The sequence below is a fragment of the Triturus cristatus genome, chromosome 3_2 (genome assembly GCF_964204655.1).
Source record: "Triturus cristatus chromosome 3_2, aTriCri1.1, whole genome shotgun sequence".
Classification (NCBI taxonomy): domain Eukaryota; kingdom Metazoa; phylum Chordata; class Amphibia; order Caudata; family Salamandridae; genus Triturus; species Triturus cristatus.
This window is the reverse complement of record NC_140584.1, coordinates 733,445,348-733,471,131: the sequence shown is the minus strand read 5'-3', so window position 1 is coordinate 733,471,131 and position 25,784 is coordinate 733,445,348. Positions and strand designations below refer to the sequence as shown.

The 25,784-nt window shown below is 49.1% G+C and overlaps 1 protein-coding gene across 1 annotated transcript in view; it reads right to left on the bottom strand.

Annotated features, from left to right (window-relative positions):
* Positions 1-25,784, bottom strand: part of STAT4 (signal transducer and activator of transcription 4) — a 772,166-nt gene that overhangs the window by 521,940 nt on the left and 224,442 nt on the right. The window lies entirely within an intron of this gene.

Sequence of the window (25,784 nt, the reverse complement as noted above, 5' to 3'; positions counted from 1 at the left end):
CTTAGCGGCACAGAGCAGTCAGGCTTACCTTAAGAGGCAATGTGTAAAGTATTTGTGCAACACTTCAAACAATAAAACAGTGACAATTCAATACAAAAAGATACAATACCTGGTTAGAAAAATATAACTTAATTTAATGAACACAACAAGAGTACAATGACAAAAACTCAATAAGTAGAACCCGAGTTATTAACTGAAATGTAGTGCCTAAAAGCATAAAGCACCAACAGGGGCTATCTGGTTGCACTAGACCGGGTCAAATCCAGACGTTCAGTCCTACAGTGGAGGAGCACGGGTCAGATACAGGGACCAGCCGTGGCCCTCTGTAATGTACCTTGGTTGTGGGGTCTTCAAAGAAGAGACGCAGGGCGCAGGCGAGGCAATGTGTTGTCGTAGATCCACCAAGGAAGGTGATGCATCAGTTCCGAGCTGCGCAACAGCGAGGATGCGTTGAGAATGGAGTTCATGTGATGCACAATCCGAGATGCTTCAGAGTCGATCCTCGCAAAGGCTGCCATGCGCCTGCTGTAGAGGAGATGCGGCAGTTCTGAGTCCTTTGCATCAATGGTGATGCGTGTATTCTGCTGGACCAGCACTTTAAGCCCACTTCCAAGGGTCCAGGACTGGGTTGGCATCACTTGGCAGGGCAGACTTACAGTTTGCAGAGTCCAGGTGCTGTAGCAAGTAAGTTGGAAGTCCTTTATTTCCCTGAGATTTCCATCAAGAGGCAAGCCAGCAAGCCCTTGGAGCCACTCTGGTTCTGTGTTCAAGTGATTTGGGTCCAGTCCTTCTCACCCAGACAAAAAGCGCAGCAGGTCAGCACAGCAAAAAAGCAATTCTTCGAGAGCAGCTGTCCAGCAAAGCAGCACTCCTTCAGCAGCTGTCCAGCAAAGCAGCACTATTCCAGGAGCACAGCAGTCCTTCTTCCAAAGTATGCACAGGTCTAGAAGTGTACTGAAGTGGTAGGGTCAGAAGTCCAGTTCATATACCTAGTGATGCTTTTGAAATGGAGGGCTTTGAAGTACACAGAGGTACTCCCTTCCTGCCCTAGCCTCAGACTCACTACAGGGGGTTAAGGGTTCCTTTGTGTGGGGAAAGTTCACAGCCTATTCAGGTGTAAGTATGAGGCTGTGTCCAGCTCCTCCTTCCCATCCTGCCCAGGATATCCCAACAGGATGTGGATGGCCCATCAAGTCACACCTAAGCTCCCATGTTGTATTGCTGTATAGAGGGGGTGCACAAAGTTCAGCTGTCACCTGCCCCAGACATGTATTCAGAGACAGGCAGCAGGCACCAAATGACTTAAGTAAAGAAATGGCAGCTTTCTAAAAGTGACATTTTCAGAATCGCAATTTAAAATCCGACTTCACCATAGGTTATGATTTTAAATTGTGATTCTAGAAACACCAAACTTGGGGGTTCAATCTCTTCCCATTTGGAAATTACACTTATAAAATGTATAAAGGTGATCACAATATTATCCTATGGGAACGATAGGCCTTTCAGTGGTGACAAACAAATGTAGGAGATTTTCACTACCAGGACATGTAGTACTCAAAAGCACATGTCCTACTTTTGTAAATACACTGCATCCTGCCCCTGGGCTGTCCAGGGCCTACCCTAGGGGTTACTTATATATATTAGAAAGAAAGATTTGGGCCTGGCAAAAGATTATTTTTCCAGGCTGCACTGGCAGTCCTGAGACATGTTAGCAGGGCTACTTAAGTAGGTGGCACGATCAGTACTGCAGGCCCACTAGTAGCATTTAATTTACCGGACCTGGGCACAGGTAGTGCACATTACAAGGGACTTACCAGTAAATTAAATGTCAATTGTGGATAAGCCAATGTTACCTTATTTAAGTAGAGAGCACATGCACTTTAGTACTGGTTAGCAGTGGTGACTCTGCTATGGTGGAGGAGCGTTGCCCCACAGCTTTGCAGGAGTGAAATAAAGGAAAAATAAAATGATAATAACTTGGTGTTATTATCATTTTATTTTGTCTTGCAGCGGCAGCTTTGCTGGGCGGGATGGGGCTCCTCCGATAACAGAGGAGCAGGGGAGTGGTGAGCACACTCTGTAAGTGCGTATGCATGTTTGGCCGGCCGTCTCGGGCCAGCCAAACATGCATGCACACTTTGCATGTTCTCCACCCAGGCTGTATTGCAGCCTGGGTGGAGAACATGCCCAGGCTCCTGCTGCCAGTCTGATCACCGAATCGCACTCAGACCAATTACAATGCTGCATTTCATTGTTGTCTTTGGCTTAGGGGAGCCTGGGTGTGCTTCCTGTTCCGGCAAAAGGAGGGACAACGGACGAGAGACGCGGCGAGGAAGTGGCGAGGAGGTACTTGTTTTTTTCTTCTTTTTTTTCACCACCATCCCCCCATCTCGCTCACCACCCCTGATCTGAGACGGCCGACACTGTTGGATAGCAGTGGTAAAATGCCCAGAGTCCTAAAGCCAACAAAACAAATTCAGCAAAAGTTTGGGGTGAACCTGCAGAAAGAAGCATTTCCAACACATTGCAACCTATAAATGCCAGTCTGCTCTTAACAATTCCTTCCCATATTGACTGAATGCTCCCATTAATGAATGTGCTTAAACTGTTTTAGAACTTACTTATGAGGTGGAAGCACTTGTAATGTAAATATGTTACACAACATATCTAAAAGGCTAAAAGGTAACATTGAATTTCGTTCAGTGCAAAAGGACCGGGGTCCGATCTCCCGCTGAAGTTCAATCTTCGTGATACTTTTGTTACAGTGCAGTCCTGTATTATCAGGGAGGAATATAATTGGAACGTAAAAGTAAACCAGGCATTAAATGTACATTGGGCGTAAATAAAGTGAATTGCAAATCATGTTCCAACAATGGATTAGCACTAATACATTTCTAACAGAAAACCCACAATAAAAACTGACCGACGCATTCGAATGCTAATGGCTGCAATAAAAAGAATCGTGTGGTTTTCATTAAATTGCGCATTTCTTATATATAATAATGGATTCACATCAGCAATGTAGTGCATTGTTATTGATTTATTTTCCGTTTTGGTTAAAGCCAATTACGAAAGGATTTAGAAGTAAACTGGATGCACGGTTCAAACCGTTCATCCACTAATGCAAAACAAGGCAACCCAGGATCTGGGGGTACACAGACTTCTTGGGGTTAAGTATTTCTAAGGGGGATTGTATCCGTTTCAAAGTGCGAGAATAAGAATACGATTCTTCATTGCTAAATATATTTATTTCATATCGTTTAGTAATAAGAACAATGTTTTCTTTGATCAAGAGCTGTAAAGTCAAGGGTTGGGTCCTAAAAAACAGAAAGGTGACGAGGTTCCTGAGCAAAGCGTGGTACAGAAATGTGTGTCATGAATCAGGTATGGGGAGTTATCCATGGGTGGCAGCAGACAGATGAACATACGAAAAGTGCCTCATGGAGCAAGTGCGTCAGCATAACATTCGGCAAATTGGCGCTATGACTGAAGGAGGCGGATTGGATTTTTCTGGTATAACAGGGAACAAAACGAGTGGTGTTATGCACTCGTGGGGTACCACGAGAGTCAGGGGGGCAGCTCACAGTGAAAGGAACTGCTGACCTTCCAAAATTGACAAGAATTCTGAGCACAAGATGGCACAACCAATTAGTGTTGTTCAGATTCTGATTAAGCATACCACAATTTCAGCTCAGCTTCAGTCTTGGATTTTAACACTAGCAAAACATTTTAAAAATAACATTGGTATTTTGGGGACTCCAAGTGTGGTTATAGCATGCTATGTTACTGCCTATGATATTAGACATTCTGCAGCTGATATGGCCACATAATGATGTAGACGTTCTAGTGACTTTCCACGTGATTGTGAGGTTTCGATGACAAACTGGAGAATGATTTAGCTTGTTATGTGTTAGTGGCTCTGCCTTCCTCATTGGGTTGTGTGTGTACAATTTAGAAGTGAAATAGCTGAGGCTTGCTCACCAACTGTTTATACATGTTCCAGAATTTGGAAAGCATGCTAACGTCCGGTGGCTATTGGGTACCCTGAGAGGCAACTACCTAACATGTCTAGGCTGTGCCAGATATATGCTTGGAGGTGCAACTAATATGTTCCGTAGGGTGTAGCTTATCATGGTGGGCACTGGGAAGTGCTGATGAGAGCTTAGTGTGATATGGTCTTCTCTGTCCTTCGACCCCTCTGTGTGTTTGTTCAACAATGTTGTCTTTCACACGTGGTGTCATATCTGTGCTGTGTTGGGTGTGTGGAAGGTATTCTGTCGCATGTATCATATTGGATGGTTTGTCTATGGGGCATATTACTGAAAAGTGCTGTTGAGATCCACATGATGGATGTAATGCCCGAAAGCAACACGAGGCCCTCCTTCGCTTCCAGTGGTCAAGGGCTAATCCTTTTGTGCATGGCTAATAGAGTGCAGGTTTATGCAGTGGTCCATGAAGGAAGACTTTTGCTACTATGTGTGAGATTTGGAGAAGACCTCCAAATGTCTGGGGGAAAACTTGTTGTTCATAGGAATGAAGTAAAGTGAAGTGATGTAAGACCATACAGTTGTAACTGTGTATACTTGCCATCTTAGAATTATCCAATACTCTGTTGTGAATAGTAGATAATCAGGTTCCAGGGTGTCCTTTAACACTTCATTGGGAATCAACTCTCGCTCAACATCCCTCAATACACTACAGTCACCCCAGGGCAGTATGGGATACATACACCATATATTCCACTTTCACCTTGGGTACAATATGGTTTCCAAGGCACTCCTCACACATTTCTGTGACAGAATGGGCAGAAACCTGTCCAAATATTCAACTAACTGCCTGCTTGAGAGGCAGGCCAAACATGTAGCAACACACGTGTGGCTGCACCTAGTCTGGGAGTGGACTAGAGAGATTTGAGACAGAGGAGCTATTGTATATACATGCAAATTTAGCTGGGTGGGTAAGTGGCTATCCAGGTGTCGGTGAACAGTTTGTATGAAACAGACTTACAGAATCGACACAATGTGAATGTTTAGCCATTGAGCATTACGTTTAGAGGCATGCTCAAATCACAAGGCATTCTTAGTCCTGTGCGTATGCCTTGAAGTCATTGGTGAAGTTTAAGATAAATGGTTAGGGGAACCTTGAGGGTACCAGTCTCCTATGACGTCACTTGAGCTAGGATCAGTCATCATTATGTCTTTAATGATGTTCTGGGTTCTAGGTGGTCATGATCCTTATCCTTGCAGTAGCGGGTTCCAGAACCTGGCAGTCTGTACTTCAAAGAAGGTGGTACCAATGCACATTTTCTGAAGGGTGAATTGGTGATGGAAAAGGCTGAGTGAAGCTGTGCGCCCATCTTCAGGCATATTGTCACAGTTTAGAAGAAGAAAGTAAATACAGTATTGCGAGTGGCCAGGTGGGTGAAGCAGACAGCCTGAAAGAGCAAAACAATTGTCTTAGGCCACTATTAGAGGGCTTGTATAGTTGCTGAGAAGTGGCCACAAATGCATAGATTCAGGAGTTGTTCAGTGACTGCATTTTCGATTCTCCTCATAGCAGAGTGGTGTTCAAAGGTGCAGGCAGTGCCTGCATCAAGACGTGTCAGAACCAAATTGATGGAGGTTTGAACTTTGTATGCAAAACCAAGATGGGGACATTTGGTTTTCGTGGCAAAATAGGCGCTTTTGATATACGCAACAGTTTGGAGTCCACAATCACTTCAAAGTTCATACTTCCGTTGATGTGATTACTGAGGGACTTGGGGCCACTTGTACAAACTGGTCGCAAACAAAGTATCGGGCCATTTGAGACCGCTAAATAGCCTTTTTAAATGTACTACCCCTATTTTGCGAGTCGTTAACCTATGACGGACTCACAAAATAGGGTTTGGGAGTAGGTATTAGTAAGGGGTGTGTCAAGTTTGTCCCTTCCTAATAGCAAGTCGCAGGGGGATGTATGAATGTTTTGCAACCGGAATGCGGTTGCAAAACATTTGCAGTTTACTCCCTACTCCAAGTAGGTGGTAAGCCAGTCACAAACCCCCTTTCCGTTTGTGAATGGTTGCCTACTCTCAAAAAATTAAACTGAAACCTCTTGTATATTCTTTAGTATATACTTATATGCGTATGTACTTTGTGGGCTCTGGAGATCAGCCCTAGGACTTGTCTGCTTCCGCTTAGGGACTTTATTTTCTGTTCAACTGCCTCTATTTCACTGTCTTAATAGAAAACGACCAGTAGAGGTCAGTAAAATACCAGAATTGTTTTCTGCTTGTTCAACTGCCTCTATTTAACTGTCTTGATAGAAAACGACCAGTAGAGGTCAGTAAAATATCAGAATTGCTTTCTGCTGAAAGTCTTTCTTTTTTTAGGTCTCGCCTAGGCAGCGCATGCGCTGTCTCGTTGAGACAGGCAGTATATGCTTTAGTGGGGGAGTCCCCGCCTCCATTTTCCTATTTGTTTTTGAGTGTGTCTTTCAAAATGTCCCACTTGCTATTGGGTAAGTGTGTTTTATGTCCCTAATTTTTCTCTGTTGGGCACGCCTATAGCTATTGGCCCCTTTACTGGTATGAATGCATTTTTTTGGGGTTTGTTGTTTATCGGGGATCTCTTTTTTAGGTCTCGCCTAGCGTTGCAGCGCATGCGCTGCTCACTTTGCAAGGCATGCAGCATACACTATAGCAGGGAAGTTTCATGGAAGCTCCGCCCACTCTCTGCCCATCTTTTTGATAGGCTTAGGTCGTAAATGCTGCCTTCCCACTGGTTCTAGCCTTGTTAGTCCTGCCTTATGACGAGCATGTTGTCATTTGTGTCGTTCCATGGCTACTGGCCCCTTCACTGCACAGTCTACTTTTCTCACCCTCCCCTCCCCCTTCTCCCGCAGTCCAATGCCTTCTCGCCGGGCCCTCCACCCCCTCCACCCGCCCCCCGTCGTGCTTGTCACCCACACGCATTGCAGGAAATCACTTCATTTATTTCTGGTTGAAAAAGTGTGCAAGGAACGCTCCAGTAGTCTGATAGAACATCACTGGGCTTTGATAGAAAACCATAATTTAAACAAATGATTAACCAGTTGCCGCCCGACCTCTCTGAATCAGGAATATTTCAACTTTATTTCCGGTTGGAAAAGTGGGCAAATAACGCTCCAGTAGTCTGATAGAACATCGCTGGGCATTGATGGAAAAACATAGTTAAACAAAAGATGAACCTTTTTTCCTCACCTTATTATTGTCTTATGAGGTGTTCAAAGATGGCTACCAGTTTAACTTCCTGTCACTTGACGGCTTCTTAGTGGCGTCTCACCCGCACGCCTACCCATACTTCCTGTCAGTCGGGCAAGGAGGGGAAGTGACGTGCCTGCTGCATGGGACTAGGAGAGAGAGATGTCGGAATCGGAGAGAAGGCGATAGCTAAGGAGGGGTAGACATCTCAGAGACAGAAACACAACAGAGATCAGCTCACCCGAATTTGCTCTGCTCTAGTGAGTTCCGATCTAATCATGGCTTCCCAGAACATGGACCCTGCCGCTGCCTCCAACTCCGCCACCGCCTGCAATGAAACCGAGCCTGGGTCCAGCACCGCAAGTAGGAGCACCGTCGGCGAAAGGTAAAAGGAGCTGGGGGGGTTAGCAGTGGAAGTTTCCGTACATGGTTTTTGGTGTGCTGAGTGAGAGTTCTGTAAGTGGGGACTATGTTAAGGGCTGTAAGGAGGGGCTAGGTTGAGCTTGCCGCAGTACTTCAAGTGGAAAAATAGAAGTGCAGGTACTCTATACCAGAGTACCTGCTCGTTTCTGAGAAGTGCCGGTTCTCTCCAATTAAAAGTATTGCGTTTCTCTTGAGACGTGCAGGTACATTCTCTCTCAAAATAAAAAAAAGTACTGGTATGCCGTACCGGACAGTACTGGCCCATTTTAAAGCACTGGCTGTAAGTAAAGTGTCGGCTGTGACTCACTCATGTCAGAGGTTGTTTTATATAATACATATTTACAGTTTTTGGACGGCCGCTGAGTTTGTGTGGCGAAGTGTGAGTCTTGGTGTAGTGGTGTGAAGTTTTCGGAGTTTGCCTGGACAACTCTGAAGAACGAGGGGATGCTTTAAAACCGTAAAGTTGCGTGGTACTCCGGGGAGCGGCGAGGCAGATTTGACCAAGAGTTACCATAGAAGTAGAGGTCAAGAAACTGCAAAGATGTGACTGGGGAGTAGGGTGTTGGGTTGTTGACCATTGTGAGGGCGGTGGGAATGTTGCACTAAACTCTCATCTGAGGTGTAGATACTCCGCAAGTTCTAGAGACGAGGTAAATTGTATTCCAGTTTCTCAGTATTTTTGGGGGTAGGAGATAGGTTTTCTGAAAGCTGGAGATTTGTTTTTGATTGTGTTTAAAGGCATTCATAAAAAGTATTACACGTTTAATTCTAAATAGGTCCTGGGCAGTTACTGCAGAATTTTAGAGGCTTTATTTCTGCCTGTTTCCAGCACACAGCAACAGCCTGTAGAAATGATCAAAGAGTAAGTAACAGTGACTAGGACAAAGTACAAGGAGTTGCGGGATCAGCTAGCAGCCCAGGCTCATTGTTCGTAGTATTCATTTATGAAAACGGTTATTCCCCTGTGGTTGTTGGTGTGGGGCGGGCCTAGGCAGCTTGATTATAAGTGTGTTTGAGTATGATACCCAGCTGGAGTTACTCAGTCATCTAGTTGTGGGATTGTTCTGCCCCCTGTAATTTAAAGTGAAACACGGACGCAGAACTGGATGATGGAGAGACCCCCCTAGCAGTGTCCGGAAAAAACCAAGAAACCCCGCCAGTGGGTTCAGTGTGATGCAGAATAGGGCTTTTACTAGGTTGCTAATTTCATTTGCGGAGAGATCCTCGCGCCTGGGGCTAGCAACAACGCGAGCCTTCAACGGACGGCAAAGCGGGGAATAGGAGGAGGCGTGCACCTAAGAAGGAGCCGCATGTGAAGAGCCGTCTTGCCCGGTGTACGCCCAAAGTGCTGCCATGGAGGCCAAACACAACCTGCAGTTGGTCTACCAGGCCGTGCAGGCGCTGTACCACGACCCCAAACCCAGTGGGGGAGTTTAAAAAATCGGTGAGCGCTGGGGTTAGGATTCAGGTACAAGTGTTTTAAATGAAAGCATACTGTTCTGTAGAGTTTTTACGAGCATGTCACATCCCATATGTTGGCAGCGCATTGAGTTAAGGGAGAACCATGTGAAACTGGGCAAGCGATTAGGGGCCGTTTTGGGTGTGAAGTTGCACGTGTTGGCATCATGTTTTAGTGGGGGGGGGGTTCGGGAAGTTCGTCAGGACAGGCCCTAAAGAGCTAACTCTAGGGAAAATAAAGTTGAGGTCACAGGCAAGGCACAAGGATCAGGAGGCTGAGGCTCTTAAGTCAATCATATTACTTTATTTTAAGATATGGACTTCAATCAGCCAATAAGTTAATGTCAGTTCTGAAGGGGCTGCAGTCACAGGGCAGTGTAGGAGGAGAGTTGCATCTCTAACGAATGGTTTATTTTTCCCCGTTGTTTCGGTTTTCATAGTTGGTCAGAAAGGCATCTTCTAATGCCATTGATAATGGACAAAAATTGACATGATCTAGAAATCGCATACGAGGATTCTTCCTAAAACACTGCGTGGTTAGAAAATCTTGAGATTCTCCGCATGACTGATTCAGAAAGGCCATATTTATTTTAGCTTCATTTAGAGTAGAGGTGGACGCAGCAACAAATTAACAGAGACAGACGAGGTTTGGATCTTAGAGCCAATGCCCGAGCCAGGGCCTGACAAAATTTGCTATGTTAAATCATACAACAAACACCAGCCAGAAGCCTGACTAAACAGTACTGTGTAAATATTTTGTTGTATTTTCTCCTATAAGTAACAAAAATAAATAATTTATCTAACTACACACCTAGGGGCCCATTAGGATGGGGGCGGATCATCCTCACCGGGCCGGCGGAAGCCACTGCCGTCCCGGCAGGGGCGATCTGCCCGCCATCCATGCCCAATTGACCCCCAGCCATATTAGGACGCTGGGGGTCCGCGGCGGACGGAAAGACCGTCCGCCGCTTTTTTGCCTGTCGACCCATCGACCGGGTGGAAAACGTGCACAATATGGTGGCGGTGTCTGCAAGACACCGCCATCCATATTGTGATGCAGACGGTGATTCGCATTTCCATGGTGGGCGTTTCCGTCTGTTGGGGGCCCGTTGCAGGCCCCAAGGGTGTTGGGGGGTGGGGGGTGCACATAGGTACCCCCCTCATTGCCATGCACTACATGGTAGGCACCACGTGCTGCCTGCCATATAGTGCATGATAATGCTGTGCACAGTCCTTTAACATTGCGAGCGGATCTGCAGCCAGCAGATCCACCTGCAATGTTAAAGGGCCAGGATGCGCCTGCCAGTGTGGCAGGCGCATCATCGACATTTCACATGGCGGGATCGCCGCAACTTCGGCGGTCGGTCCATGGCTCCCTTGCGATCCGCCCGCCATCGTAATGGACCCCTTAGTTGAGAAACATAGTTGATTTCTTAGATAATCATTGTTTACATTCAAACACGTTTTAATCGCTGGTCAAAGAATGTTCTGCTTTTATCAGTGCATTGCAGGGTTAGAGCTATCATACTAGAAAAGATAAGTGTGAGAAACAATTAACACACAGATCTCTGTAGTAAGTGCATTAACCTACAGGTCTATTCTTGTGCCTAGAATCTGTAGTCAGTATGTCTCATATGCATTCCCCATTGAGCTGTCTTATTGGGATTGGAATTTGTGTCCTGCAGGATACGCAGACATTTCTGAATAAGGTGCATTCACTCACCACAGTTTTCTGAGTGGACTAACAACAGGGTCGTATTGGGATCACAATTAGGCACTCCTTAAAAAAGTGGCCCAATTTCCCGGATCATGCCATGTTAAAGAACAGTAGATGTTTCAGCACCCAGGCTAATGTGCTGCATAGCTAAATGCATATAAGGTCCCAAAGGCGAGACTGATGGCATTGCAAATGCTTGTTTTATTTTTCAACTGCCTCTATTTAACTGTCTTAATCGAAAACGACCAGTAGAGGTCAGTAAAATACCAAAATTGCTTTCTGCTTCTTCAACTGCCTCTATTTAACTTTCTTGATAGAAAATGACCAGCAGAGGTCAGTAAAATACTAGAATCACTTTAGCATTCTCCAGATTCCAGTCCATAGAAATTGTCTTCCACGAGCACCTGCAGACAATAATGTTTTTTAATTTTTTTTATTTTCAGTGATATGACCACCGAAGGCCCTGATTTTATATTAAAAATTGAGCTTTGGACTATACCATTTCCCGCTGAAAGGCAATATTTCTCTCCATGTGTTTCCATACTAGGCATGTCATGCAGTTTGGTGCTTACTTTCTCTCCATGTTAAAGAACAGTAGATGCATAGCAAAATACATATAAGGTCCCAAAGGCGAGACCGATTACATTGCAAATGCTTCTTATTTTTTAAACACATCCCATTTTTCCTCTAGGATAAGAGGCTACACATAAAAAAAACTATGCTTTATTTAAAAGCAAACAAAGGCATAGTGGTCTGCTGTCCCAAGCAGGCCACCATCCCTCTATGCTTAGCAATCCCAATGGGTCGCAAATTGCAACCTACTTCAAGAATATTGATGAGTTACGTCAGTTGCGACCCCATTTGGAATTGCTAAATGTGCCTGAGACACATTAGTACATCACTTTTTGCGACTTCCTAATTGCAAGTCGAAAAAAGTCACGATTAGGAACTCGCAAAATCAAGCGATCATACATGTAGCCCATACTTTTCGAAGTCAGATGGTAAAGAAGCAACGCTTTGCCCATTTTCGACAAGTGAGAACCTCTGGTGAATTTTTCCAGTCTTTGCCAAATCCCAAGCTTAGGAATGCTGTGTTAAAATTTAGGGTCTGGATAAACCCATGTCATGCAGATAGGAAGATAAAAGCAGCAATGAGAGATGAGCAGGGTATATGAACATGTGGGTTGAAGGCAAAATGTAACGGGGCACATATTTTATTAGCTGACTTATGGTTCCTAGGTGAGCAGAAAGCATTCTTAAAACCTATTTTTATCACCTATGGAATCACTAATCAGGAGCAAGCTCTAAGCTTGTTAGTAAATGTGAGATTTTTAAATGTTGTATGCACAATTGGTAGATTTTTAAATGCAATACGGTTGATTTTAAAAGGGCCATCGGATAATTTGTAAGAGACCCAGTGGGTGGTCTGAGACCTTTTTTTATCAAACTGCTTTCCTTTTATATTGCTGTATGTTCATTGATTATATGTTTTTTTAACAATTTTTATCATATATTAGATTTTACAATGTTTTTATGGTACTGTTTAAAGACCATGGTCTAAATAAATAATTATTTCACTGACTGGCCTCTGGTTTTGATGAGCTGAGTTGATGATGGTCGAGTCACATCCATTGATCCACTGCTTTGAAGAACTGGTCTAAGCAATTACAAAACAGTTCTGAGATTTATGATGATCTTGGTGTTTTCTCTGTGGTTGTAGTACATTAAGGTGCCGATTCCGATCCTGTAAAACCCGGGTACGATTCGTCGTATGGAGCGTATTCTCCATACGACTCGTACCCGGGAAATCCACCGTACAATCCAACAAGTACGATTCGTACAGAAAAACCATTTCCGTACCATTCGTACAAAACACCGTACGGCTAAAAAATCCCTACGAGTCCGATCCTGGACAGCGCGTACGCGACGTCCGTACGGAGTCAGGCAGCGTTTTACGGACCAGCAAGTACGATTCGTCCCTATGTCACTCCGCACAGCTATTTTTTTACGGCAGCCAAAAAAAGCCAGAAAACTGAGTCAGACGCGAAAACAGAGCCCCGGTACGCGATGGACAGCCATGGGCCCCATCCTACGTGTCATCCTACGACCTCGTGCACCGAACCCGACGCACATGCCGTAGAAGGTGAGAAAAACACCCAGGGGCCAAGGGGGGGTGACGGGCAGGAAACATACCACCTACGCCCTCCGAGCGTGTGTACGGTCCGTATCACCATTGTAGTGGGGCCGTAGGGGTACGCGTGGTACGGACCGTTCACACGCCCTCACAGCGTGTGTACGGTCCGTAACACCATTGGAGTAGTGCCGTAGGGGTACGCGTGGTACGGACCGTACACACGCCCTCAGAGTGTATGTACGGTCCGTATCACCATTGTAGTGGTGCCGTAGGGGTACGCGTGGTACGGACCGTACACACGCCCTCAGAACCTGTGCACGGTCCGTATCACCATTGTAGTGGTGCCGTAGGGGTACGCGTGGAACGGACCGTACACACGCTCTCAGGGCGTGTGAATGGGCTGTACCACGCGTACCCCTACGGCATCACTACTATAGTGATACGGACCGCACCCACGCATACATAGCGTGGGTACGGGCCGTATTACCATCGTATTTGTGCCGTAGGGGTACGCGTGGTATGGACCGTACACACCCCATGAATGCGGGGGTACGGTCCGTATCACACGTACCCCTACGGCACCAGTACATTTGGGATACAAGGCGTACACACGCCACGAATGTTGGCCTATGGCCTGGTGCAGCATATTACCTTTATATTGGTGTGTGTGTAGGCCCAGGACAGCAGTGTACTGCACCAAGGGGGTTGGTGGGTGGCTGCATAGGATTCCCAGCAGTGGACAGACATGTGAGGGGTGGGTGCAGAGGACTCCCAGCAGTGGACAGAGACATGGGGGTGGGTGCATATCACTCCCAGCAGTGGACAGACATGTGAGGGGTGGGTACAGAGGACTCCCAGCAGTGGACAGACATATGAGGGGTGGGTGCATATCACTCCCAGCAGTGGCCTGCAATATGAGGGGTGGGTGCATATCACTCCCAGCAGTGGACAGACATATAAGGGGTGGGTGCAGAGGACTCCCGGCGGTGGACAGACATGTGAGGGGTGGGTACAGAGGACTCCCAGCAGTGGACAGAGACATGGGGGTGGGTGCATATCACTCCCAGCAGTGGACAGACATGTGAGGGGTGGGTGCAGAGGACTCCCAGCACTGGACAGACATATGAGGGGTGTGTGCATATCACTCCCAGCAGTGGACAGACATGTGAGGGGTGGGTGCAGAGGACTCCCAGCAGTGGACAGAGACATGAGGGTGGGTGCATATCACTCCCAGCAGTGGACAGACATGTGAGGGGTGGGTGCAGAGGACTCCCAGCAGTGGACAGACATGTGAGGTTTGGGTGCAGAGGACTCCCAGCAGTGGCCAGACATATGAGGGGTGGGTGCATATCACTCCCAGCAGTGGACAGACATGTGAGAGGTGGGTGCAGAGGACTCCCAGCAGTGGACAGACATGTGAGGGGTGGGTGCAGAGGACTCCCAGCAGTGGACAGAGACATGGGGGTGGGTGCATATCACTCCCAGCAGTGGACAGACATATGAGGGGTGGGTGCAGAGGACTCCCAGCAGTGGCCTGCAATATGAGGGGTGGGTGCATATCACTCCCAGCAGTAGACAGACATATGAGGGGTGGGTGCAGAGGACTCCCAGCAGTGGATAGACATATGAGGGGTGGGTGCAGAGGACTCCCAGCAGTGGCCTGCAATATGAGGGGTGGGTGCATATCACTCCCAGCAGTGGACAGACATGTGAGGGGTGGGTGCAGAGGACTCCCAGCAGTGGACAGACATGTGAGGGGTGGGTGCAGAGGACTCCCAGCAGTGGACAGAGACATGGGGGTGGGTGCATATAACTCCCAGCAGTTGACAGACATATGAGGGGTGGGTGCAGAGGACTCCCAGCAGTGGCCTGCAATATGAGGGGTGGGTGCATATCACTCCCAGCAGTGGACAGACATATGAGGGGTGGGTGCAGAGGACTTCCAGCAGTGGCCTGCAATATGAGGGGTGGGTGCATATCACTCCCAGCAGTGGACAGACATGTGAGGGGTGGGTGCAGAGGACTCCCAGCAGTGGACAGAGACATGGGGGTGGGTGCATATCACTCCCAGCAGTGGACAGACATGTGAGGGGTGGGTGCAGAGGACTCCCAGCAGTGGCCTGCAATATGAGGGGTGGGTGCATATCACTCCCAGCAGTGGACAGACATGTGAGGGGTGGGTACAGAGGACTCCCAGCAGTGGACAGACATATGAGGGGTGGGTGCATATCACTCCCAGCAGTGGACAGACATATGAGGGGTGGGTGCAGAGGACTCCCAGCAGTGAACAGACATATGAGGGGTGGGTGCATATCACTCCCAGCAGTGGACAGACATGTGAGGGGTGGGTACAGAGGACTCCCAGCAGTAGACAGACATGGGGGTGGGTGCATATCACTCCCAGCAGTGGACAGACATGTGAGAGGTGGGTGCAGAGGACTCCCAGCAGTGGACAGAGACATGGGGTGGGTGCATATCACTCCCAGCAGTGGACAGACATGTGAGGGGTGGGTGCAGAGGACTCCCAGCAGTGGCCTGCAATATGAGGGGTGGGTGCATATCACTCCCAGCAGTGGACAGACATGTGAGGGGAGGGTGCAGAGGACTCCCAGCAGTGGACAGAGACATGGGGGTGGGTGCAGATGACTCCCAGCAGTGGCCTGCAATATGAGGGGTGGGTGCATATCACTCCCAGCAGTGGACAGACATGTGAGGGGTGGGTGCAAAGGACTCCCAGCAGTGGACAGCGACATGGGGGGGTGTACATCATTATCAGATGACCACAACTCCATGGGTGTATGTACGCATCCCTAACTGTGGACAATGTTGATAGTGCCATAACAACACATCACTGACAGCAGCGTCCCACTCCCAGGAGGATGGATGTCACTCCCCCACTGCATGACACACCACATGTGGGTGTGAGGACAAATAACACATGCATACCCACCCCTGGCGGATGCAGCACAATACACACACTGAGATCATGCCACAAGACTGTATAGTCATGTCACTGCCTACTAAACTAAGAGAGCCAAAGGGAACACACACTGTCACGCACATCCCAGGACTGATAGGAATGTTCAGGTGCTGGGCCAGCCACCAAGATGTTGTCTCTCATGGAAGGACTGGGGTGGAGTTCCCACAGATACAATGCCCACAATTGTGAGTCAGGTGCCCAAATACCCTGCAGAAAAAGTACCATATGTGTGCTAGGCCAGGAGTACACACATGCACAGTGCTGAAAAGGGAGAATTTCTCCATGAAGGCATTTTGACATACTCAATACACAAGTACAGTGACTAGCAAGGATGGCACAGACGATGCAGCCGGAGACATTGCTGAGCAGGCATGGCCATAGTTGAAGGGATCCGTCACCAACAAAGGAAATGTAGACACAGGTCAGCACAACAATTGTGCAACTCTTTTCAGGGAAGATGTCAGGTGCCACAGAGGAAGGAACACTCCTTGGGACAATGTCTCTAAACCAAAATAACACAAACTAACAATGATTCTTTGCAGAGACCTTGTGATGGCACGCAGATACCATGGTCCACCTCATGACGATCAGACTAGAACATTTCTTAGAACCATAACACATTACCACAACACCAACTCCTGGAGCCTCAGCACCAACATCAATACCTGAAATGCAATAGTGTGCAAAGTAAAAATAAAATGCTTTATTCAGCATAAAAACAAATATTATTAAATGACACTATATACAAAGGCCAATGGCCAGTCCACAATAGAAGTCCTTGGGAGGGACACATGGGCACGCGTCTCCCCTAGCTTGCCTGCACATTGGAACCCTCAGGTTGGCCCAACCGGGGGGGGGGGGGCATCATGTGGGGAAGGACCAGGCACCGCAGGGACAGGAGGGGGAAGGGCAGGTGTGGTGGGTGCAGGGGTGGACGTCTCCAACGCAGGGGGTGGGGCAGCAGCAAAGGTGGATGTTAGCACGTCCCTGCACACTGCTGCCAGGGCGTCCAGGGTAAACCCTGCACCAGAAGAAACCCCAGGGCCAACGGAGGGGGGGTGGCCGAGGGATGGGGTGCAGCACTCGTGGGGGAGAAGGTGGACAGGGGGGGATTTGACTACCCTGCTCGGGGACCTTCTCGCCCGCTTGCGGGGTGGTGTCACAGGGGGGGTGATGGTCAGGTCTTCGGGTGTCAGTTTGGCAGGGGCGCCAAGGGGAGTGCTTTTGGAGGGACTGGGTTGTGAGGCCTGCGGACTCAGACTGTGACTGCGTGTATGTCTTTTTGCCCCAGACCTAGTGGGTGTGCCTACATCCCCCTGAGTGTGCGTGACAGGAGGTGTGCGCTTGCCCTTACTTGGTGGTGTACTGCCTGTGTCTGGTGGGGTGCGTGCTTGGGAATGTCTGGGTGTGCATGGGACAGGTATGGGAGAGGGAAGTGTGGATGGGGCTGGGGTAGGGGGGGACGAAGCACTGCAGGAGACTCACTGCTGCTGTCAGTGAAGAGTCCATGGACCGCAGAAACCTGTGTTGTTCAGACATCGATGCTGACATGCCCTCCATGAACGACACCATCTGTGTTAGCAGTGTGGTGTGGCCATGGAGGACAGTCAGCACCGATGCCTGCCCAACCTGCAACTGCCGCAGTATGTCCACAGACTCTGCACTGAGGGCAGTAGGGGTGACAGGGGCAGGGGGTGCGGTGCCTGTCCCGAAGGAGACATGGTGGTGCCCTGCACGGACAGAAGGGACCGGAGCAAAGTGGAGGGCGGTGCTGGGAATGGAGGAGGCGGGGACAGATGTTGGGCTGCTGCCAGGTGTTGTAGCAGCCTCCGCCCCCTCGATGAAGTCAGCCTTGGACCCGTCTGCATCGTAGTTGGATTCGCCACCAGACAGGTCCTGTGACTGACTCCCCTCGCCCTCCGTGCCACTGGCTCCCGCAGACTCGCCAGCACTGGTGGCACTGGTGCTGGGTCCCTCATCCAGGTCCGTGCCGGTGTCTCCCTCGGTTTCCAATGATGATGCTGTGGGCAAGGTGAAGATACAGAAAAACATCAGTCACCTGTATACATCTGACACATGAGTGAGTACAAAAACATTAGGTCACAGTGCATATCAGGCAATGCATCATGAGTAACAGCTAGATTTCTCCGCACATATGTAAGACCTGTACTCCCCAGTTGGTAGACCCACCATGGCACTTGGACACAAGGAACAATAGGACACACCAGCCCAAACCTTGAATAAGAAAACACTGAGGAGCTAGTGTCTGGGAACAGGTGAGCACAGCAATACAATGAAGTCATGCCACCTCTTGTTTACCCTGAAAGAAACAGTAGTGGTGCACCCAAGGCAAAGTAACACACCTCAATACCAAAGGTGTCCCCACACTCAGAGACCTGTAAGTATTTTGGAACACAAAACGAAAAAAAGTTGCTCCCTTGGGAATCGCAATACTTGACACAATCGACATGGTCAGAATGTGGGAATGTGCCATTTTGTGAACAGAACACACATGTGCCTTCATAACAAATGGCTCCCAAGGAGGTGCACACAAAACTACATTTACCCAGTCATTGAAGAAGCTGGCAGCCTTCTTTAAAGAAGCCACTGTTAGAAAGAAATGTTGTTGCAGAAAGTACAAATACATGGGCCCACGGAGGGCTTGATGACTTGACACTCGTAAGTTGGTATCACCAACAACCAAGGACCTACCCAATTTCCACAACACTGGGGGAACATGTATATGTATAATCTGAAAAACAGTCTCATTAGAACAGTGCCTTCTTTAAAATTGTGCCAGTGTGTTCCCTGAAAGTGTAAAGGTGGTTTGGTGTGCACTTCCTTGGGAGACATCTGTCATGCAGGCACATTATTGTTCTTAACAACAAAACATCAAACTAAAGCATAGAAAACATGAAGACCTGTTGACAAGTGTTGTGAGTGCCAAGGTACAATACCTTGTGACTAACAACTTGAATCATGTCAGTTGTCACATGGCCATCCGTTACCTGATGACACAGTTTCCAACACATCCTACCCACTGCCTGTCATGTGGAGTGGCACACATGTCCAAACCCAGGACAATGCATGAGCTAATGGGCCTGTTATTGTGTTGTAAAAAGCCATACCTGCACTGAGGAGACACCCCCATGGCAAGCCAGAATGGCCACACAGATGTCAGCACACAAAGACCAAACTACGTAGCATCTGGACCACACACTGGTGCAAAAAATGAATGAGCAGGAATCATGTATCTAAACAATTGACACATGCTGCAAAGCACAAACATTAAACCCTGCACAACATCACTGGGACACTGCACGTTGAGTCTCTGTCCAGCCAATTATCACACACAGGTCAGACCTGGCAAGGAGACATAAGGTCTAGCCATGTAGGCCTCGCCCGCACCAATCCCCCATACCTGAGACAATGTGATTGAGACAGATCAAGAAGTGACACCTTTTAATCAGGCCTTACTAAAATGTGCAGCAAGACTTCCCAAATGTACTCCACATCACCTTGTGAGGCTGCCAACACATATTTTTGACTAACAACCATCGACAGATGGTTGTGCATAGACACCCAGTGTGAGTATGCACAAGCCAAATGGGGTCTCCCTGTCCAGTGGACACATGTAGCACACTTTGGATAAATACAAATGAGGCCAGGGAACAATGCCACAGAGGCAAACATATACTGAACACACTGAGAATGGACACAGTGTTGGATGACACACATGATTACGAGGAAAGGGTGTCTCAGGGGACTGTAGTGGGCACACTGCTCCTTGTACCTGGAATGATCTGACTGTAACATGAGCAACCGTCCTGGCACTATGCATATCTCCCACTCATGCACATCATGTCTGAGGCCACAACATTGGTCATGCATGCTGCAAGGGTGTTCATTTGAAACCTCACACTCCCATGTTGAGACTCATCATCAGTGCCAACAAATATGGACCCCCAACAGAGTGAACAGGACAGGGCACAGGCAAGGTAACAACACATGTCACAGACCACCCTGCCACATGATGCTGAAAGCAATGTGCCCTTGGATCAACTGGCAGGCTAGATGACCATGTGCAATTGTGATTACACACAGACCAGGGGACACATGTCAAGCAGGGGAAGGGACGAATAAGAGCACCGGTTGACTTTGGGGAACAGAATATGCACTGCACATATAAACCCTGGCAGTGTATCCAGGCTACAGAGCACTTCCAAAAGCTGGGGACACACAACACAACAAACAGACAGGTACCTACCCCCTCCTTGTTGCTGTCCCTCCTGTAACTGCCTATCCAGGTCAGGGAAGATCACCGCCAGGACACGCATCATGTGGGTGGTCAGGCGTCGGCGCCCGCCGTAGGGGCGTGGAGGTGAGAGCCCTAGCTGGACCCAGGCGATCCGCCGGGTCCAGCACCGTATGTCCTGTCACCTTTTTCTGACTTGGGCTAGGTGCCGACTGCGACCCCCCGCCACTCTCACGGCCCTGACGATCCGCTTCCAGATCCCCCCCTTCTCGTAGGCAGTTACCTGTGAGGATGACAAAGTGAGACAACATCACTACACCTGCTCCATGTCACAGAGACACACATTTGAACATCGATGATATGTTGAACAGGGCATAGGATGCTGCCAAGGAATCCCATCTTACTCATATCGACATTGGCCTCTGTGGAAGCCCCAATGCATTACATGGCATTGAAACTACACAGGTGGCAGGAGTGGTGCGACACACTCCCTGATCATGGCACACACTGTGCATCACATGCAACACCAGGCTGATGGACAGCACCTCAAAGCAGTTACATGCCCCAGCCCACTGACGCAACCTCAGCAGAGTACACAGACACACACAGGCACAGATCAATCACCTGCCATTGGCAACAGCGGATACATATCTCACTCTGCACATGTGCCACATGCCTGTGGGGTGTCACAGGTGTCGGGCTAGCTCAGCAAGTCAGACACACAGCACGGCTTACTCCTCACATCAGATGGGTAGAGCTGTTGCCTCCTCCATGCAGCTGTGGTGCAACACTTCACATAGACACTCACCCACATGACAAGGAACCTTCACACACATCAATGTCCAGGAGGGCTTACACATCACTTGGACACTCTCACCACAGCTCCCCTCAACTCATACACATCTGTGGGTACAGTCACCTGTCACACCGGGGGGACCACTGAATCACCTCAGGACAATAACCAAAAAATGCCACCAAGGATTTGCCAGGCTGAATGTGTCATGCACTATGCAGTGAATGTCACAGTAAGCACAATGCAAGTGAGGAGTGCACACAGGAATTACTGATGCTCTGCATGACAGACATAAGCCTTTCCCCCCTCTGGGACCCACTCTAAGCCTCATTGCATGTCTGTCACACCTGGACACAATGCCAGAAGTGACAGCCACGAAACAGGTACACAGTCAAAGGTAGTGGGGTCAGCACTCACCTGCTCCCCTGGTCTCCCAACCAGGCTGGGGTACTGTGGGAGGAGGACATTCAGCAAGGCCTCATTCTCCATGGTGCCAGAGGAAGCACAGACAGCAGCAGTGTGGTCGACAGGAAAGTAGTGCAGGCAAGTGCCCTCTCATGGGTTCTGGCTGACTTATATCTGTCTTGCTGGGGGCTTTCATTTACAGGAGTACAGAGTGAATGGTCAGACTCATTTGCATCCTACATTTCCTCCAATCCCTTTAAACATACACCAATGACACGAATTTGCATGGTTCAAATTTTGAGCATCATAGCAAGGCATAGTTGTCAAAGATTGTGCATATGAGTGTATGTGTAGTTCGGCAACATGCATGCAGTTCTTCATGGATAATAATCACTATTGTGCATGAAGTCCATGGTTGTGTATGTATTTGGGCAGGTTGCTCCCACCAACAGGCTGTCAACGCCTGCTGAGGGTGTGTCTCCTGTGCGCAGCTCGGCCTTCTGTTTCCTGATCCTGTGTCAGTCATCTTTGGTGATTGTTCATCCATTTTCTCTGGATGAGCTATGAGTAACCTGATACTCCTTCCTTTACATGCACCTGTTGCAGTTGTCCTTTCTGACATCCTTGTCTTTGTATGCTACTTTTGGCCTAGTTTCCAGTACATGCCGCCTGCTGCTGCGGGCCCTGCGGCAAGGGCCCACCAAGTTCCCTGATTCTGCAACCCACACGCCTCCAAGATGCTCCTCCCTTCCTCCCTCCACCCATTCATTAGGCTGTCATCAGCTTGTCTGTGCCACTGTAGCGGCCAGGCGGTGCCAAAGGCAGGACCGTCAGCGCATGCAACGTGCACATTGTACGACCCTCATGTCCTTGCATGACCCACATCACACAACAGTCTCTGGTTGCAGCCACCCTCCAAGCAATGTCCAAGCGAAAATCAACCGCCTGCTCTCAGGCATACCCTAAGCGCACACACCACACCTTCGCATGCTGAGTGTGCAACTCCAACTGCCTACACAGCACTGCCCCGCCTTCCAGGCCCTGTCACACCAACCAGGTCATGTCCTTCCTACTCCACACCGGCTCCGTCCAACAGCACACCATTGGACTCTGTTACCTCCTCAACACAACAGGCCCACACATCACCATCATGACAGTGACCTGGATGAAAGCATCCTCAGCACACAACTTCTTCATTGCCATCTCAGACGGATACAAGAGCACCCGCAGGGACGGCACTAACAATCCCGGAGGATGAATTGATATCTATTCCCAAGTATGCACTCAGGGTCACAAATCCGGTTTGGCACAAACCCCCTGCAAACCATCAGAGTAACACTCATTTACAGATCTCCATGCCTACATCCACAATTCCGCAAAGCCATCAACACGTTCATCGTCACGCACGCCCTCACATCCACAGGATACATGTGGCTGTGGGCCAGGAACTTCTGGCTGGATGAGAACAACACCAGCATCCATCATTGGTCCATCCACATTAGCATCCACGTCTCCGACGGGCAACACACTGCCACACACCCCGCTACCAATCCCCCAAAGATGCTTGATGTAAGTCAACACAGACATGCTGTGTCGGACACTGGAACCAACACCACCGCCACACCCTGAAACCTCACACACTGGATCAGCAACTGATCCAACAATCTAGCCACGTTGACGGACTTTCCTGTGAGGCACATCAACAATTAAGCCACCTGGGACAAGGCAGACCTACTGGACTCATAGACGTCTTGCAGGACTCTTGTACACAGCTTGCAACACAAATAACCATCAGTGGCCTTACAACCCTGGAAAACGGCACATACAGCCATCACCATATCATCAGCAAGGACAATTGGAGATCCTTCAGATGGGGACGAGGACAGAAAACAGCACGACATCAAGGAGCTCAGCATCGTGAGTGCACTGACATCAGCTCTCCATCCAAAAGACACCCCACCCTTGCAAGGGTGAGCCAATCCCTTGCAACTTTCTACCACTGCAAGCTCATGGACATACACGTAAGCCTTGGCACACAGAGGCAGAACGCACTATTATACACGTGACCAACCACCCTCAGGTTTTGGACTTCCATCATCAGCAGATACAACACCCGGCTCATGTGCAACATCCCCTGGGGATCTCCATCAGGCCCCTTCCCACACAACATCTCAACCACATCATTCCCCATCCTTGTAGCCCCCATCCAGCCCGTCATGTATGTATCTTTGGAGTTAGCCACATTCCATGGTAGATAGAGGCATGCAGTGACCCAGGCCCTTCTTAGACAATGGACGGCAGGAACGCTGGCTCTCAAGGAACCTCAACGTGCTTCCCTAGCCAGCAAATGTCATCAGGAAGACAGTCAACGAGCAACTGACAAACTTCCTCCACGCAAAGAGCTCCAGGCAGCCTGCACAAGACCGTCTTCCACAGTAATCACCCCACTGCAACCATCATCATTGCCACCAACACCGACAACTTTGCCCTGCTCAACAATGGTGAGGCCACCCCCCTTGACCTCTCCACAGCATTATGCACGATGTGCTCACACACTGTCAGCTCACACATCTCCAACACTGGTATCCAGGGGATGGACCAGGATGAAATCACCAAGTAGCTCACCAGCAAGGCCATGGGAGTGGGACTCAAGCCTTCAGCATGTAGTACAGTGGCGTCATCTGGCACATGGCCCAGGGCTCATCTCTCACCGTGTCAATCTTCAATGTGTCCATGACCCCCCTCTCCACCATCACATGCGCACACCACCTCATCATCATCTCGTATGCCATTGACAGCCAGCTGCTCCTCACCCTCACCAAAGACACAGCCATTGCCAGTTCCAACCTTCAAGAAGGCATGAGGTCCGTTGATGAATGGTTGAACATCAGCCACCTGAGGCTGGACTTGTACAGGACTGAGGTAATCATCTGAGGATTGTCCCCTTACAGCTGGGTCAACTCCTTGTGTCCCACCCGCCAGGGCACTGCACCAGCACCCAGTGGCCACGCACACAAGATGGTGTGCATCATGGACTCGTCGATCACAATTGCCATGCAATTCACCAGTATCTGTACCTCATGCTGCAACACCCTCCGCATGATGCACATGACCCACAGATAGATCCACTCCAAGGCAAGACAGACCGTCCCCCAGGTCCACGACACCAGCCATGTCAACTACAGCTCTACGGAGCAAGTACAGCCAAACTCCCGGAAAACTTGTCCACATCCAGGGTGCATCTGCACACCTCAGCTTCAACATCCCGCGCCCCAGCCACATCACCGTCCACCTGAGATAGCTGCAATGGATCACTGTCTGCTGCAGGATGACCTTCAGACTCCTCACCCACACTCAGGAGGCAGTCCACAACCCCAGACCCCAAACCAACCTTGAACGTCTGTCATCCAAGACCCCGTTGGGCCAACTCCACGCATCCAACCTTGCCCTGGCCAACATTCTTCACATCCACCGAACTCCAGCATGCAGGACATAGTTCTCCCACCTGGCTACACATACCTGGGACTCCCTCCCCGGGCACCTCCACATGAGCCATGACCTCTACACCTTAATGATGCTCTTCCAAATTGGTCTGTCCGCACAGTATTGCAAGCTCCCCCTCAGCAGCTTGAGGCCATCACGGGTGAGTATTGTGCTCCATGTCTGTATTGGATGATACATTGTGACCCAAGTGTGTCCTGTACCAGACTCAGATCCCAGGGTATGGATGGCTGGAGTTAGTTCAACACTCAGGCATAGTTTGACATTTCCCCACACATATGTTGTGGACTCATGCAAAATGACTACAACAGCTAATTAAAGAAATTTAGTTTTATTCTCGGTGGGGGGCGTCTATTGTGGGTGAAAATAGGTGCTATACAGTGTGCCTAGAATCCAAAGTTCACAGGGGAAGATGGGATCCTTTGCATTTGAAGTCATCAGAGTCCAGAACACAGTGTTTGTCATCATTGGTCAGACTGTGACCAGCAAGTCAATGTGGCGGAGAATGTCAGTGGATGAGGTGCTGCTGTTGCGCATGAAGGCCAGGTGCCAGGCCAGGTGACCTGGGAGATGTGGATGGTCCGCTGCCTCTCACGGTCTTTTCCGTGGACGACCCACCTTCCTCGCGGGACCCTCAGATGCAGGCCTTGACGATGTTTGGGACGCTCCGTCGGACGAATCCTCCTCCTCCTCCCTCCCTGTGGCTGGTGTTGGTCTTCGCCTGGTGGCGATCTGACAGAGTGAACGGCTTATGTCCGTTTGCACCGCCATGAGCTCAGCCAGTCTTGCCTACATCCGTCCTTGGTGTTGTTGTTGACTGGCGTGTTGCTCGGCCTGCTGGTTCTTAATCTCTGTGAGGTTCTCCACTACCTGGCTGATGGCCCTGGTGTCACGCCGGT